Source organism: Moschus berezovskii, chromosome 4, assembly GCF_049115385.1.
Source record: "Moschus berezovskii isolate FMDL1 chromosome 4, NW_MosBer_1.0, whole genome shotgun sequence".
NCBI lineage: Eukaryota > Metazoa > Chordata > Mammalia > Artiodactyla > Moschidae > Moschus > Moschus berezovskii.
In genome coordinates, this window is record NC_142463.1 from 106,622,033 (window position 1) to 106,639,614 (window position 17,582).

The 17,582-nt window shown below is 46.6% G+C and overlaps 1 long non-coding RNA gene across 1 annotated transcript; it reads left to right on the top strand.

The window, feature by feature from the left end:
* The first annotated feature begins 9,262 nt into the window (after positions 1-9,262).
* On the top strand, positions 9,263-16,865 carry LOC148778180 (uncharacterized). The gene is made up of 3 exons (XR_016037131.1): positions 9,263-9,484; positions 10,491-10,593; positions 16,741-16,865. It is a non-coding gene; the product is annotated as an uncharacterized LOC148778180 (long non-coding RNA).
* Positions 16,866-17,582: the final 717 nt, after the last annotated feature.

Here is a 17,582-nt window from a genome sequence, read left to right on the forward strand (position 1 = left end):
GACATAAATCACAGCAGGATCCTCCAAGACCCACCTCCCATAATATTGGAAATAAAAGCAAAAATAGACAAATGGGACCTAATTAAAATCAAAAGCTTCTGCACAGCAAAGGAAACTATAAGCAAGGTGAAAAGACAGCCTTCAGAATGGGAGAAAATAATAGCAAATGAAGCAACTGATAAAGGATTAATCTCCAAAATATACAAGCAGCTCCTGCAGCTCAATTCCAGAAAAATAAATGACCCAATCAAAAAATGGGCCAAAGAATTAAACAGACATTTCTCCAAAGAAGACATAAAGATGGCTAACATGTCTCCCTTTTTAAACAGGGCAGATTATTTTATAGGGCATTTTGCTGATGTTATTGTAGCAATTACAATATTTAAACTATTTATCTCTCCCCACCATTCTGCCTGTCTTCTCTTTTTTCTTCCCATTAATCTTGTTTCACTTTGATATCTAGAATCCCCCTTCTTTATGTAGATCTGTGTTGTAGACCTCAAAAGATCTCAGTTGAGAAATACTTTTTATTAAAAATTATTAATTCATGCAAAAATAGCCCTAGAACTTGTTGGTTCCTGGCCAGAATTGACTTTCATTCTGATTCTGAATATTTGGGGCTCTGAGCCAGTAATCCCCGGATGTCGGGTCCCAGCCTAGCGGTTCTCAAAGTGTGGTCTGAAGACCACCGGTGGGGCTGCAAGGCTTCCCCATGAGGCTCTGTCCCTGGGAAGGCCCAGTGCAGCCTTGATGCAGAATGTGAACATGTCTGTGCTTCGGTGCTTGGCACAGATTCATAATTTTGAACCTCAGTGCAAACCAGATGTCATTGCAATTCTGGGTTTCTTTGGAAGCCATGCGAGTCTTCTCATTCATCTTAGCAAAGCTGGAGGAAGCAAGTCTGTGGAAAACGCTTTGTCCGAAAGCCACTTGCTGAGAAAAGGTTCCCTTCATAGCCTTGACTTCCATTACAGAGCTGGCTCCTGGTGGAATGAGGGTCACTTCTGGCTGCGAGAAGGTTGTGGTCCCTGCCGTGAGGTAAGCCTGGTGGAAGTGGACAGAGCTGGGGCTCCCACAAGGAGCCTGGAGTGAGAGTGCGTGCAGAGAAGCCCCCGCTTTTGTGCCTTATTGTTGTGTTTGAGAAGAGTGGAGCTGTGGCCTGCCAGTTAATGAATATCAAATGTTAGAAATGGAACACTCTCAACTTTCTCCTGTTTCATTTATTCTGGTACTGATTTCCTCTAGTGCCTTTTTCATTTTAGTTATTGTAAAACTCTGTTCTTTATACCTTCTAGCTCTTTGTTAAACATTTCTTGTATCTTCTCGATCTGTGCCTCCATTCTTCTCTGAGATTTTGAATCATCTTTAGCCAACATTACTCTCAATTTTTTTGGTAGATTGCCTACCTGCACGTCACTTAGTTGTTCTCCTGGGGTTTTATCTTGTTCCTTTGTTTGGAGCATATTTCTCTGCTGTCTCGTGTTGTCTGAGTTTCCGTGTGTGTGGTATCCTTTCCACAGGCAGCAGGATTACAGTTCCTTTTGCTTCTGATATCTGCCACCTAGTGGGTGAGGCTGGTCCAGGAGATCATTCAGGCATCCTGGTGGGAGACTGGTGCCTGCCTAGTGGTGGGTGGACCTGGATCTTGCCCCTCTGGTGGACAGAGCTAGGTCAAGGGGTATGTTTAGAGGCATCAGTGGACTCCAGATGAATTTATTCAGCCTGTCTGCTGATGAGTAGTGTTGTGTTCGCATCGTCCTGTTGGTACTCCTGAGGCATCCCAGCACTGGAGCCTATAGGCTGTTGGGTGGGGCCAGGTCTCGGTGCCAAAGTGGTGACCTCCTGGAGAGCTTACATTGTTGAGTATTTCCTGGAGCTTCTGCCATCAGTGTCCATGTCCCTACCGAGAGCCAGGATACCCTCCAAGACCTGCCCAGGTTTCTGTGGAGTCATTGCTTTGGCCTAGGTCCCAGTGCTCATGAAACTGTGTGCAGCCTCTAAAACTGGAGTCTCTGTTTCTCCCAGCCCCGTGGAACTCCTGCACTCACACCCTGCTGGCCTTCAAAGCCAACGCTCCAGTAGCTCCTCCTTCCTATTACAGATGCCCAGGCTGGGAAGCCTGGTGTGGGGCTCAGAATTCTCCTGTGGGAGAACTGCTGCAATGTATTTTGCCGTTTGTGGGTAACCCACCCAGCAGGCATGGGATTTGATGATACCATGAAGGCACTCCTCCTGCTCTCTCTCTGTGTCTTCTTCGTCTTTGGAGGCAGAATATCCGTTTGGGTAGCTGCCAGTGTTCTTTGTTGATAGTTGTTTAGCACTTAGTTGTGATTTTAGTGTTTTCATAAGAAGAGGTGAGCTCGTCCTTCTACTCTGCCACCTTGTCCTGCACTCTTCATTTATTCCATTTCGTGAGAATAGTCACATAGCTCACTGCAGAAATAATGTGTTTGGTTAAGGCTGGTGGCTCTGATGCAACTGGATGCAGGTGTCATATGGTATATGCATCCTGTTACCTTGATAAAATCTGAAACAAATTCTATCTTTTTAAATACATTTGACTTCAATGTTTTTAGATGAGCAATTATAGTCTTATAGAATATTTCTTAGATTTCTTCTTCCCCCAGTCCATAGAGAAAGGCTATGCATGGTGAGTGCAGGTAGAAAAGCAAGTAGAACTTGAGAAGTCCAACTAGTTATGTTCTCTCATCTATCCCTCTCATTCTTTTTTTTTTTAATTTTAAAAGTTCATTTATTTATGACTGTACTGGGTCTTCATTGCTGCACCGGCTTTTCTCTAGTTGGGATGGATGGGCTTCTCATTGTGGTGGCTTCTCTTGCTGCAAAGCACAGGCTCTAGGCATATGGGCCCCTTCGTTGTAGTTCCCAGGCTCCAGAGCACAGGCTCAGTAGTTGTGGCCTGTGTGTTTAGTTGCTTCACGGCATGTGGGATCTTCCTGGGCCAGGGATTGAACTCAAGTCTTCTGTGTTAGCAGGCAGATTCTTTACCACTGAGCCACCAGGGAAGCCCTATCCCTCCCATTCTGAAGTGTTGCCCAAAGGCCTGATGCCTTCTTCTTCCTCTCCCCTTTGATTCCTGAATGTGGAGGTCATAATATCTCCCTCAGTCTGTGCACTTGTCCAGCTTAGTACTGATCTTCTGCCTTGAAAGACCCTGCTCTCTAGCCTGCAGGAGTAAGGTTAATCAAGAGGAGAAATATTAGGTTTGACTTCATCTGCCAATCATGTGCCCTCTAGATGGGCAAGGGTCATTTGAGTCTCAAGGAAATTCCAGGCTGGAGTGTGTACCGTCTTAATATATTCCAGTCCTCACCGAAAAGTGATATCCCCATCACGGCAAGGGGTGTGATGGTTCTAAGCAGGTTCTAAGCCACATTACTCCTGGGATTCTGAGATTACAGTGGGGTCCTTGGCAGAAAGGAACATCACAGAAGAGTGTTCTGACAGATGCTTGGAAACACTTGGTTCAGTGCCACCAGACCCCTCTCTCCTCTCAGCTTACACCTGGGATGCCTGTCACCAAGTCCCTTTGAGCAGTGACTTGAGCCCCCTGGTTGCAGAGATCCAAGGTTTGCGAGGGCAGCTGGAGCAGAGCGTTCAGGTGAACAACTCTCTGCGACTGCAGCCTGAACAGCAGTTGGATGGTGGTGCCAGCAAAGCCAGCCTCAGCTCCTCCTGCATTAGCCAGAAAGTCCCCACCAGCACTAACCCTGGAAACAAGCCACTGTTCTTCCAAGGCAGGAAGGAAAAGGGAATCATGAAGCCCTCAGCCAATGGGAAGGTCCCAGGATGTGTGTGGTGGAAGGGACAATATTGCCTCTTCCACACTCCTTAGGGCCAGAGTGAAGTCAAAGATGCTTCAGTACAGCACCTTGAGGGCATGGAGTTTAGGGTCGGATCCGGCTCCGGATTCTGAGTTTGCCACTTACATGTTGCTTGCCCTAGGAAAAGTGTTAAAACTCCTCAAGTATTTAAGCCTTAGCTTCCTCATCTTTAACATGAGAATAATATAAAGTATTATGTGGAGCATTAAATGAAATAATTTACAAGTGCCTGACACCATAAGAAGTACACAAAACAATTAACAGCAGTATATGTTAACGCCTATTCCTTATGTTTGTGGAGTGTGTTAAAAGTGACCATGTTTTCAAATAATTTTTCAAATAATTTCGTCAGAGCTAGTGCAGCATTTACCATCTCTGTATTTCACATGAGACAATAGAGGCACTGAGACGAGTCACTGATATGCTGGTTTGTGGGAGTTAACAGGCCCGCCCAGGATTCAGAGAAGCTTTGATTTGCTGTGTTCCTGCTCCCTCGTTACGCTCTGTCTCGGTGTTGCTTCTCTTCCCTCTCAGGCTTTGCCCTCTCAGCGCCTCCCCACAGCAGCAGCCAGGACTCATCCCTGCCAGCTCAGTCACTCCTCCTCATCATCACACAGCAGAGAGGCCTGAGCTAGAAATCCGGTTCCAAGCCACATTTGCCTGAGTAGGATCATATCAGTCTCTTCATGATAGTTTCCAGGTTGCGGTCTGGTCTCTAATAGGGCATCTCAAACTCACCAAGGCTTATGTCTCCCATGCTTCTTATCCTAGGACATATTTTCTAGGACTGACTCATCAGAACAGTGATTAGAGTGCAGAGTTAAATCCCATAGAACCCAGAATATGTATGGACTTCACAAGAATATGTGTGCTTTCCAAAACTGTTGATCTTGTTTCTGGCCTCTTTTACTATTTGATGTCCCTTTTGGATTGAACTGAGGGTGACTATGAATAACAGTGGGTTCTTTGTTGTGGTGGTTTTATTCTTCAGAGCTGGGTTTGGATGCTTCTCCAGTAACGAAGAAGCCTCCCAAGCTGGAGGGTGATGCTACTGATGGCTCCTTTGCCAGTAAGCATGGCCGCCAGGTCATTGGCCACATTGATGACTATAGTGCCCTAAGAGAGCAGACTGGGGAAGGCAGACTGCTGGTCAAGAAGATAGCATCACTTGTGAGACCAGCCTGAAGCTTCTCTGGTCCCGTAGCTCCAGGCATAGAGGTAACCACATTTTAGCTCTTAGGTGCACCTTTTCCTTAAGCCCTTTCTTCTTTTGATTTTAGCTCCTTCTCCCACTGTCTTTTTTCCTGCTGCATATCTCTCACCAGCTGAGGATGTATCTTCCATTTCCATCCAGCTAGGCCTTCTGTCTTCACCAGCTTGTTTCACGACAAGCTTTGTTCTGTTCCAGATGTAGCTGACTCTGTATTTCCCCTGAGAACCACAGAAAAGCATGTGCAGCACTGCCATCCTCATCAGCAGAGCATGTTAAGCATCAGCATCCTTGCAGTGCTGTTTGGTAGCTTATTATCTGCTAAAGTCACACTGGGATGTGATCATTTGTGGGCAGGATAAAATCACTTCATCAGTTGCCTGGGAATTGAGAATATTCATCCATAGGGGTCAGATGTGTGGAAGGGGTGAGGAGAGTGGCAGCCTTGGACTTCTCTGCTCAGACCGAGCAGGAGAGGAGAGCAGGCCACAAGGCTTCTCAGGGTCTTTCCCCAGGGCAGACCTAGGTACCAGCCGCTGTGCTGTCTGAGCTCCAGGAGCCCCCACACGTGAGAGGGAGGCCCATACCTGAGTGAACAAATGCAACAAGGGGCTCCAGGCACAGTGCTGGCAGTGCCGTGGGTGTGACGGAGTGAACCCAGAAGAGGCGATTATCCCAGAAGGAAGGTGACAGGCTCATGGGGGTTAGGGCGCCCCTGATGTGCAGTTCTCTGGGGAGGAGAGCATGCCAGGTAAAGGGAGCAGCTCTCAGTCCTTCGAGCTACAAATGGTGCAGCCCATTTGAAGCATAAGGCCTGATTTAGGGAAGGGCAGTGGGGCTGGGGGTACAGTGCAAAATAGGGACCTTAGAACTCCAGAGCACGAAGCAGGACTAAAGCTAAAAAGTGTGGAATCAGATGAATTCTCACAAAGTGGGAGGCCCTTGCTGAGTCAGAGAACCTCGGCTTCCAGGTTAGAAAAAGTCTCACAGGTTCAAGCAAGCCTGTGGCCATACCTCGCTCACAAAGGAAGCCGAGGCCTGTGCTCTCTCAGCCACAGGGATGCCCATGGCCACCGCCCCCTTTCCCAGGTGATGGGCAGCGAAGGCATCCAGGAGCTGAGGAGCAGCGCCACCACCCTGCACCACCGGCTGGAGGAGTCGGCCTCCCTCCTCACCATGTTCTGGCGAGCAGGCTTGCCAAGCTCCCCCGGCCTTGCGGTTGTGGGCAAAGTGGTAAGAAGCCAGCATCCTCTACCGGTTCTGCCCCCTAACTAGCCTTCTAACTCCTCGGCCTGCAGAGCCTGAAGATCAGGAGCCGAATGGGCAGTTGGGAGAAGGGGACATGAGGCGTGTGTCCCTGGAGGGAGACCTCTCCTCCGTGGTGAGCGCTCTCTGTGCAGGTCTGAAAACATCCCTCTCCTCACAGCCTGAGCCCCAGGATAAGGAGCCAAACAGGAGAAAAAAAGAATACAGAGGAGGCAGAGACATGAGAACCCTGGTAACCCACCAATGTTCCATCCCTTTAACTTTCTGAAGTTCAGCTGAGCTGCGTTCAGGGCCATTTAAAACATCCTTTTCCATCCTGAGCCCACTCCCACTCACCCCCAGGTCCACACAGGCAGACAGGATCACAGACTGTCACCAGGAGTGGACCAGCCCTTTTTACCCGCCCACTGAAATCCCAGAACAATTTCCACTTAAACCTGTGTCTCTGGGTCAAGCCTGATGAGAGTCAGTCTCCCCCAGGCGCTTTCAGATCTCAGGCCACTGTGGTTGATGATCTTGGATTAGGTAGATTTCAAAATCCCTCCTAGGCTTCTCACTCCAGACTAGTATCAATGATAACTTTAGGGGATCCAACTTTGCTAATTCCAAGGAGGAAGTATTTTGCCATCCTGAAGTTGGCAGATATATTTACAGACTTGTAGACTGTCTCAAGCCAGCTCTGGCTCCCCAGGCATAATATTCCTAATGACCGAGTTTTGACGCCCAAGTGATATAACTATGTCAGCACTAAATCAGAGCTCTTACTCACAGCTGGGAGTTTCAGTGTGGCCTGGACTCAGGTTCTCTGCAGCAGTTGGAGTGTGGCCTGTGCTCTATTGCACAGGGGCTTCCAGGTCCTCAGTGTTCCCACCTCATGGCCCATCCTGAGCCATCACCTGCTGGAGGGTTTTAGAGGCAGGGAAGTCTGGTCCAGAAATACTTGAGAAGATTGTAGAATCCTATTTGTGGTTGTAAAGAGCCACAAATCACAGGGTGCTTTAGTCCTTCTGACCACTGACAGAACACCTATCTTTCTTCCCAGGGAGAGTCCATGATGAAGGAGCTTCTGGAACTGAGAACCATACTATCCAAACAGGAGAGTCTCCTTCAGAGTACATCTGAGCGCCTGAAGACTGCCAACCAGCAGAAGAGGAGCATGGAGCAGTTCATCTTCAGCCAGTGTGGGTGCCCTGGGACAGGGAATGGGACAGGAAATTGGGGGCCTTCTAGGCTCCCCACTTGTGCTGTGAATGGACAGTGATCAGATAGGCTAGGGGATGGGGGAGACTGATGTGACCTCCCTGAACCTCCTGTGCCATCAGTAATCATAGAGGCAGAGGAGGAGATGTGAGGGGTGAAGGGGAGCAGGAGAGCCCAGGCTGAGTGGCCAGAAAGACAAACTTTAGAACACACACACCCAAGACAGATGTGGACCCCGCTGGTAATTTCTGCCTTTGGGAACTGTTTTGGTGTTTCAGTGACCAGGACACACGATGTTTTGAAGAAGGCAAGGACTAATTTGGAGGTAAGGAAACCTCTCCACCGATCAGAGCACACTGTCGCTGTCTGTATCAGAATGCACAGGTGACTCTTGACCTGTGCTGACCTTCCAAGAGGAAATTTCTGGTCCACCTGTGAGAGCACAGGTTCTCAATGAACATCCTTCTAGATTCCATCCCCATCGGTCCTCCCACCCTAATCAGAAACCTCCCCTGACTTCTCAGTTCACTCTCACTTTGTCATCATCTTCTCTCTTGACCCCGATTCTCTCTCCTTTATGCCATGTCAGGACTGGGGAGAAATGCAGTTCAGTTGATTCTCAAGGTCAGAGGACATGTGGGGTCTGCCTCTGAATGCGCTTTCCAGTAAAGGAATCCTGAGGCCAGTCATGGGTTCCAGGGTTCCTATGTCACAATATGAAAAAATGATGGAAAGATGCCACCTAACAAGTTGATTTCACTGTATAACATTGGGCTGAAAGCAGCAATTTGATTCCGACATATTTTTCTTTAGTAAACAACATAAAACAAAATCATTGGGTCTTATTGATCTAAAAGAGAACTTGGTAATAAGGAAAAAAATGAAACTTAAAGGGAAAGATTATCCATAAGGCAGGCATTCTCTACATTTATTTAAAACACCAATGCATTCTCTAGCAGCCACTTTGAAGAAAAACGTGAGGTGTTAGAAATGGCTTCAAAGTAAAAACCAAGCCTTTTACCTTGGACTTTAAAGCTTTGCCATAATCAGTTGAGCCCATTCCTAGGAATGTTCCCAAATTGTAACCTAAAAAGATGTTGACCCCACAGTGTGAAAAGGGGTTGGGCCATAATTTCACCCTGATTTTTTTTCCTTGCTAATTTCTGTGCAGAAACAAACCCCCCTTTCTGTAATAACTCTTGATGATGGAAGAATGTTCTGCAGATGTTGGCACCTGGCATTCTGGAAGGGTCTGAGAGTGGGCTGCAAGGGGACCAGAGTGAGGGACTGAGAAGGATGTGACCTTGAGAGCACAGAGGTAGTCACTGACTTTCACACCCCTGCTCCGCCCCGAGGCCCAGGGTGGGGAGCATGAGGGGTGCACTGGGAAGGACGTGGCACTGCCAGGGCCTTTGCTTTACCTCACTCTGTGAGCAGGGACTAGAGGAGGAATGGGAGAGGATGCCCTGGTGGGAAAGGGGTGGATCCTAAACGAGATTTCATCTCACAGGCTGACCTACCAGCTTTGTGTTTACCTGTGGACTTGGAGGGATAGGTCCCCAGTCATGCTCACTTCCTGAGGTCTCATCACGTACCACTGGCCACTGCTGCCCAGTTCTGTCCTGGAAGAGAGTGGGACTGGGCAGGGTCGGGCACCATCCTGCAAAGGAGACATTTCTCCTTGAGAAGCCACCTTGACAAGGGACTTGCTTTACTTAAGCTGGGTCATGCTTGTTGCTGCTAGGATTTCAAGGTCTTCATTCTGGGCCATTCGTTTAATGTTGGGGCTTTTCCTTCATGAGAATCTCCCTGGAAGTTTTGTCTGAAATGCAGTTTCTCAAGCCTTATCCCCAAGTTTCTAACATGCCCTGTAGTGTCTCTGCTGTAGATTTTCTATACTGTGCAGCCAGCACCCAGGGATTGGGGCCTGTCTCCTGTATGATATCACAGTCAATCATCCAAGGTTAGTACCACTTTCTCGATTTTACATGATCCATCCTTCTCCACTATACATGAGATCCATGTGCTCAAAGAGGGCAATGAAATCATCATGTAAAGCAGACTTGGTATTTTGGTGGAGCTGGAATTTGCATCTTGGACTTCTGTGGCCAGGGCTGTGCTTTCATTGTTTTCACGTAGACACAGGGCAGGATTGATGGAAATAGGGTAGGGAGTAGAAGACATCAGTAAGAGTTAGTGATTCCTGGTAACTGGTATTGGTCTGCTTGACAAGCATTTACTGAATGTTCTCTGTGGCAGGCTTTGAAGAGGCTCTGGGGAGGCAGGTTGACTAAGGCACAGAGAGTACCTGGCTCTCAAAAATATGGCCTCTAGCACAGGAGCCAGATGTTTTAGAGAATCACATCTAATTTTTAAATAAAGACTGTGATGTATTTAATATTCATGCATTCCTTGGTCCCATTGTGTCCACCAAGGTGGAAAACAGTATCAATTTAGGACTATTGGAAAGAGATTGGGCTTCCCTGGTGACTCAGATGGTAAAGGATCCGCCTGCTATGCAGGAGACCTGAGTTCAATCCCTGGGTCAGGAAGATACCCTGGAGAAAGAAAGGAATGCCAAGTATAAATATAGGACTATTGAAAAGAGATGAAATTCTTTTGGGGAAACGTCCGTCAGGTATTTTTATTTTAAGAAGGGAAATAAGTATGTTTGATCAAATGTCCCCTGAACTTTAGCCATGGGTTCCTGGTGCTTTTGGATACAAAAACTTGTGGTCAAGGTTTGTGTGGCAGCTATGCTGCATCAGGGTGTGGGAATTTAGGCGAAATCTCCATCTCTCTCTGGGCCTCAGTATCCCCATCTGTAAGATAAGGTTATTCAAATTCTCCAAATTCCTTTCCTGCTGAGTTTTTTCTGAGTGCATGAGAGACTGAGATGCATGTTAAATGTTCCTTGGGATCTGCAGCCAAGACCTGACCTTGGTTCCTTCTCTGTGTGTCTCCTATAGGAGCCTCAACTGGGCCCACACACTGGAAACACAGAAAGGAGAGAGGGGATGGAAGAAAGGAAGCAACAGGTTCAGCGGATGAGACAACCCAAAGAAAAGCAAGGTAATGGTCGAGGAGCTGTTTGCCAAGGGAGGTGAGCATAAGGACAAGTTGAGTTTGGAAAATTCAATCAGAAGTAAGGAATGAAAAGCATCACCTAAGTTCTAAGGAGCAACCTGAGCTGAGCAGGAAGGACCAGCTGAGTAACTTGGTCCACAGTGAACTTGCGCACCTGCCAAGGAGATCCACACGATGGATCCAGTCGGTTTATACTGCTGGGAGCACGTATGCCAGGAGGAGGATGAGGTTTATACTGCTGGGAGCACCAATCTCGGGGGCGGAGGAGGTATATACACTGGAAGCACCAATCCCAGGAGGAGAAGGAGGTTTATACTGCTGGGAGCACCAATCCCAGGAGGAGGCGGAGGTTTATACTGCTGGGAGCACCAATCCCAGGAGGAGGCGGAGGTTTATACTGCAGGGAGCACCAATCCCAGGAGGAGGAGGAAGTTTATATGCTGGGAGCACCAATCCTTGGAGGAGGAGGAGGTTTATATGCTGGGAGCACCAATCCCTGGAGGAGGAGGAAGTTTATATGCTGGGAGCACCAATCCCTGGAGGAGGAGGAGGTTTATACTGCTGGGAGCACCAATCACAGGAGGAGGATTAGGATTATACTGCAGGGAGCACCAATCCCGGGAGGAGGAGGAGGTTTATACTCTGGGAGCACCAATCCCAGGAGGAGGAGGAGGTTTATACTGCTGGGAGCACCAATCCCAGGAGGACGACAATGGGACCTTGAGGCTCTGCCCTAGACCCCCAGCCTGCCACTTGGAAGTGCCCACACGTGGATGTCCTCCAAGTAAGTGTGCCATAAGGTGCATAAATGGTGTTTGGAGAAGAATTAAGATCTTCATTCTTATCGGGGGCCAGGATAATGGGGCTCATTTCTGAAGCAGAGATGGTCATAATATTCTCCTGCATTTACAATTTTGAGGTTTTATACACATCACCACTTGTTGAGTGCTTAATTTGCAGACAAGAAAGAGTATGTATGCTGTTCCATTTTATAAATTTGTTAAAAAGGCAAATTCATCTAAACTGGCAGTGGTTGCTTGGGGCTAAGAGTTGAAGGAGTGATGGACTGCAAAGGGGAAGAAGGATAGTTGTGACCAATGGAAACACCCTGCATCTTGATTGTGGCTGTGGCTTCCATAGTGTGTACATCTATCAAAATGCATTTAGTTGCGTATTTTTAAATGGTGCAGTCAAGAGGATTCATATAAAAATCTACCACATTTCTCTATACCAGCAGTGTTAGGAAATGAAATTCAATAAAACATAATAGAGATAAACATCCATGATCATTTAATGCTTAAGAATACAGATAGTGATGACTCCTGAAAACTATTGCTGCGAGAAATTAAAGAAGACCTACATAAAGGGGACGACGGAGAATGAGATGGCTGGATGACATCACCGACTCTGTGGACATGAGTTTGAGTGAACTCCGGGAGTTGGTGATGGACAGGGAGGCCTGACGTGCTGTAATTCATGGGGTCGCAGAGAGTCGGACACAACTGAGCGACTGAACTGAACTGAACTGAACATAAATAGAATATACGTTATAGTCATAGATTGGAGAAGGAAATGGCAACCCACTCCAGTGTTCTTGCCTGGAGAATCCCAGGGACAGGGGAGCCTGGTGGGCTTCCGTCTTTGGGGTCACACAGAGTCGGACACGACTGAAGTGACTTAGCAGCAGCAGCAGCAGCATAGATTGGAAGACAATATTTTTAGAATGTCAAATCCTTGTTATTCTGAATAGTATTGCAGCTGGCATTTGGAGGGAGGTATATTTTGCAGGCTAATTATAATATGTAAGTGGAAATCAAAGTATCTCAGCCAAGACACACTGAAGGATAATTAAGCTGGAGGATTTACTCTACTAGATTTCAAAACTCAGGTTAAAACTGCAGCAATTAAGACACTATACTGGTGTAAGTAAACAGAACACAAACTGCTGAAGGAAAGAGGGAAGAGTAACAAAGTTACCCACACCCATATTCAGTTTCTTAATAAGTCACCAGTATGCATCACGGGGTGATGATAGACTTTTCTGCAAAATACCTGTTGTGAAAAACAGTATCAAGTGAGAGATTATTAATACATTTGGGAAGTTTTTGGTAGAAATGCAGTATAGGTGAAGGAAACAGCTACTTGGAAGAATCTGAGACAAGAGTGAACTGGAAAATGTGGGATGGGGTTTCGGAGTAGAAGGGTCCTTACCCGGATGTGGCTCCAGCACTTACAGCAAGGGGATCTCGGCCTGTTAGAGACCCTCTGTGTGCCTCAGTTTCCTCATCTGCAAAGCAGCAGAGAGTTATCTTTTTGGCACCAGTCAATTTTGAACACTAGAAGTACCATAAATGAAATAATCATCCCCTCGAATCATGAGGGAGGTCAGTGAAACCAGCGGGTAAAGCTAAGTGCACACCTGAGCACCTTTAACAGAGACTCCAGGTCCCACCTCAACTCGCTGAGTCACACTTGCTACAGGTGAGGACTGTGCACTTGTTTGGGACTAACTCTCCCAGGTGATTCTTACAATGATCAGCTTGGGGACAGAACACACTGAGCTGTATACCTTTTACCCCAAACACAGAAGTAGGACAGAGCAGCAGAAGAAGGGTGTTTCCACTCCAGTGACTAAAGCAGAGAACTATGGGAAGACTCTCGAATTGAAGGACTAGGCCCATCTGAGCCCATTTAACTCTTCTCTAGTTTACAGCAGAGACACATTCCCTGGGACACATGCCTGTGGCACCTGACTATCCACCCTGAGGAAAGTGAGAGCCCTAATTTTAAATTCAAGTCTGGTTTTGAGTGCAAGCTAAATTCACCCTATTTGCTCATTGATGGGATCAGTCTTCTCCATGCTACCACTTTTTGAAAAATAACTCGTATTGCTATAAATGCAAACTTCAACAAAGATATTTGTTAGAAAATTTTATAAATACTCAACCTAACAAGAAACCAGAAAGTTAGCAAGAACATTCCATTTCAGGAGAGTTTGGCCCAATAGAGCACAGTCACTGAGAGAAAAGATCCTTGAGTAGAAGGGAAGTGGTCCCTTCCTGTCCTGGGACATCCTGCTAACTTCAGTGGGCTGGGAAAGCAGCTGCCCATTCTAACAGATGGATTCTCAGGGGCGCTAGTGGTAAAGAACCCGCCTGCTAATGTAGGACACGCAAGAGACACTTTTTTTTTTTTTTTTAAAGAGACACGGTTTTGATCCCTGGGTCAGGAAGATTCCCTGCAGGAAGAAATGGCAACCCACTCCACTATTCTTGCCTGGGAAATTCCATGAACAGAGGAGGCTGGAGGGCTAGAGGATCACAGAGTCAGACACGACTCAAGCAGCATAGCTCAGCACACATTCTAACTGACAGGCTGCTCTTTCCTCCAGATGGTGTCTGGTGTCCTGAAAGACATAAGCACTCAGGAAGCATTTAGAAGGGCCCAGCCTTCACTTCTGCTTTTGCTCAGTGCATAGAAATGGTTTAGTTGAAAAAAGGAAGGGCTCTAGGAATAAAGTCAGGTCACAGAGAAAAAGAGGAGTATGAAATGGGGTCAAGGCAGGATAAAAACAATAGGTTTGTCCTACCGACAAGGGACTAGATCTGATTGACAGAGTGCCTGATGAACTCTGGACGGAGGTTCGTGACATTGTAGAGGAGACAGGGACCAAGACCATCCCCATGGAAAAGAAATGCAAAAGAGCGAAATGGCTGTCTGAGGAGGCCTTACAAATAGCTGAAAAGAAGAGAGGCGAAAAGCAAAGGAGAAAAGGAAAGATATAAGCATCTGAATGCAGAGTTCCAAAAATAGCAAGGAGAGATAAGAAAGACTTCCTCAGTGATCAATGCAAAGAAATAGAGAAAAACAACAGAATAGGAAAAACAAGAGACCTCTTCAAGAAAATTAGAGATTCCAAGGGAACATTTCATGCAAAGATGGGCTCGATAAAGGACAGAAATGGTATGGACCTAACAGAAGCAGAAGATATTAAGAAGAGGTGGCAGGAATACACAGAAGAACTGTACAAAAAAGATCTTCACGACCAAGATAGTCACGATAACGTGATCACTGACCTAGAGCCAGACATCTTGGAATGTGAAGTCAAGTGGGCCTTAGAAAGCATCACTACGAACAAAGCTAGTGGAGGTGATGGAATTCCAGTTGAGCTATTTCAAGTCTTGAAAGATGATGCTGTGAAAGTGCTGCACTCAATATGCCAGCAGATTTGGAAAACTCAGCAGTGGCCACAGGACTGGAAGAGGTCAGTCTTCATTCCAATCCCAAAGAAAGGCAATGTCAAAGAATGCTCAAACTACCGCACAATTGCCCTCATCTCACACGCTAGTAAAGTCATGCTCAAAATTCTCCAAGCCAGGCTTCAGCAGTATGTAAACCGTGAACTCCCAGATGTTCAAGCAGGTTTTAGAAAAGGCAGAGGCACCAGAGATCAAATTGCCAACATCCGCTGGCTCATGGAGAAAGCAAGAGAATTTCAGAAAAACATCTATTTCTGCTTCATTGACTATGCCAAAGCCTTTGACTGTGTGGATCACAATAAACTGTGGAACATTCTGAAAGAGATGGGAATCCCAGACCACTTGACCTGCCTCTTGAGAAACCTGTATGCAGGTTAGGAAGCAACAGTTAGAACTAGACATGGAACAACAGACTGGTTCCAAATAAGAAAAGGTGTACGTCAAGGTTGTATATTGTCACACTGCTTATTTAACTTATATGCAGAGTACATCATGAGGAACGCTGGGCTGGAAGAAGCACAAGCTGGAATCAAGATTGCTGGGAGAAATATGAATAACCTCAGATATGCAGATGACACTACCCTTATGGCAGAAAGTGAAGAGGAACTCAAAAGCCTCTTGATGAAAGTGAAAGAGGAGAGTGAAAAGGTTGGCTTGAAGCTCAACATTCAGAAAACGAAGATCATGGCATCTGGTCCCATCACTTCATGGGAAATAGATGGGGAAACAGTGGAAACAGTGTCAGACTTTGTTTTTTGGGGCTCCAAAATCACTGCAGACGCTGATTGCAGCCATGAAATGAAAAGACGCTTGCTCCTTGGAAGGAAAGTTATGACCAACCTTGATAGCATATTAAAAAGCAGAGACATTACTTTGCCAACGAAAGTCCATCTAGTCAAGGCAATGGTTTTTCCCGTGGTCATGTATGGATGTGAGAGTTGGACTGTGAAGAAAGCTGATCGCCGAAGAATTGATGCTTTTGAACTGTGGTGCTGGAGAAGACTCTTGAGAGTCCCTTATACTGCAAGGAGATCCAACCAGTCCATTCTAGAGGAGATCAATCCTGGATGTTCATTGGAGGGACTGATGCTAAAGCTGAAGTTGCAATACTTTGGCCACCTCATGCGACGAGTTGACTCACTGGAAAAGACTCTGATGCTGGGAAAGGTTGGGGGCGGGAGGAGAAGGGGACGACGGAGAATGAGATGGTTGGATGGCATCACCGACTCTGTGGACATGAGTTTGAGTGTAGTCCGGGAGTTGGTGATGGACAGGGAGGCCTGGCGTGCTGTGATTCATGGGGTCGCGGAGAGTCGGACACAACTGAGTGACTGAACTGAACTGAACTGACCGACAATATGCAAAGCAATAGCTAACTTGCCTTGATAAAGTGTTTTTTTTTTAATTTTTTGTCTAATAAATTATTTTATGTAACTCTCCAACAGTGGTGTTACCTTGAATGATTATGATGAAAGAAAGTATCATAATATGTGTGAAATGCCTGGCGCGGTGTCAGTCAATGAACTATACCTGTTATATACTTCTGTAGCATGGCAAAATTCATCCCTGTTTGACCTCAAGTCAGATATCTTTTGTGAGCTTTTTTGGTTTCATCACATTTAAATGAAGAAACTTGGCACGTTTTTCTTTCCCCCACAGAATGTCAGGCCCCACAGCAACGGGAAAATAGATTTCCCTAAAGCCTTTGCTGAGTCTCACGCCCCAAGTATCATGAATCACTGTAGTGGGAGGACCGCGTGGGGTGTGGGGAAGATTAGCTTTCATAAATAGTTGTTCGAGTTTTGCATCTCTTACCTTAACATGAACAAATGCCCAGTGGCCTGTTGTCATCCCCATTTCACCCTCCATCCAGGTAGACCAACAGCTCAACTGAAGAGACGGATGCTGTACGGGTTCCCCAAGTCTCTGACTCACAAGACCCGGGTAGGACGAGATGCTGAGGAAGTGAGGAGTTGGTTCAGGCCATCACTATCCGAGGGCCTGCCTGTCTCTCCTCAAACTCAGCTTCTGTATCACTGAACACAATGCTTATGTTCCCTTTGGATCATCATGATCCCTGCCCTACGACTTGAACTTCACCATGCTCTGTTTTTGGAATATAACCACAGGTCAGTGGCATGAGGAAAACTCCAAGAGTTGGATCAAACTGTGTGCCACAAACACTGCTCTGGAACCCTGGTCTGTTCAATATGTGGGTGAGCTGAATGAGCAGAGAACAATAGCACGAGGCAGTCAAACTTTTCCTAAACAGATAGGCAGCCCATGTATTCAGTGGCTCATGGTAAAGAATCAGTCTGCAATGCAGGAGACACAGGAGATGTGGGTTCGATCCCTGGGTCAGGAAGATCCCCTGGAAGAGGGCATAGCAACCCACTCCAGTATGTTTGCCTAGGGAATCCCCATAGACAGAGGAGCCTGACGGGCTGCAGTCCTGGGATCGCAAAGAGTCAGACACGAATGAAGTGACTGAGCACAAGCACACCATGTTTTCAAGGACATCCACAGAAACTCTTTTAGTCACTTTGACAGCTTGGAAAGAGCTCTTGTGAGGCTCAATGAAATACATAAATGAAAGTATGAAGTGCAGTGTTTAGTAACATTTAAAAAAAAATAGAACAACCCAGACGCAGAGGAAGAATTTAGAAGGTAGGGATGTCATATTTAAGTTTATTCTGAAGCCAACATGTTGCCCAG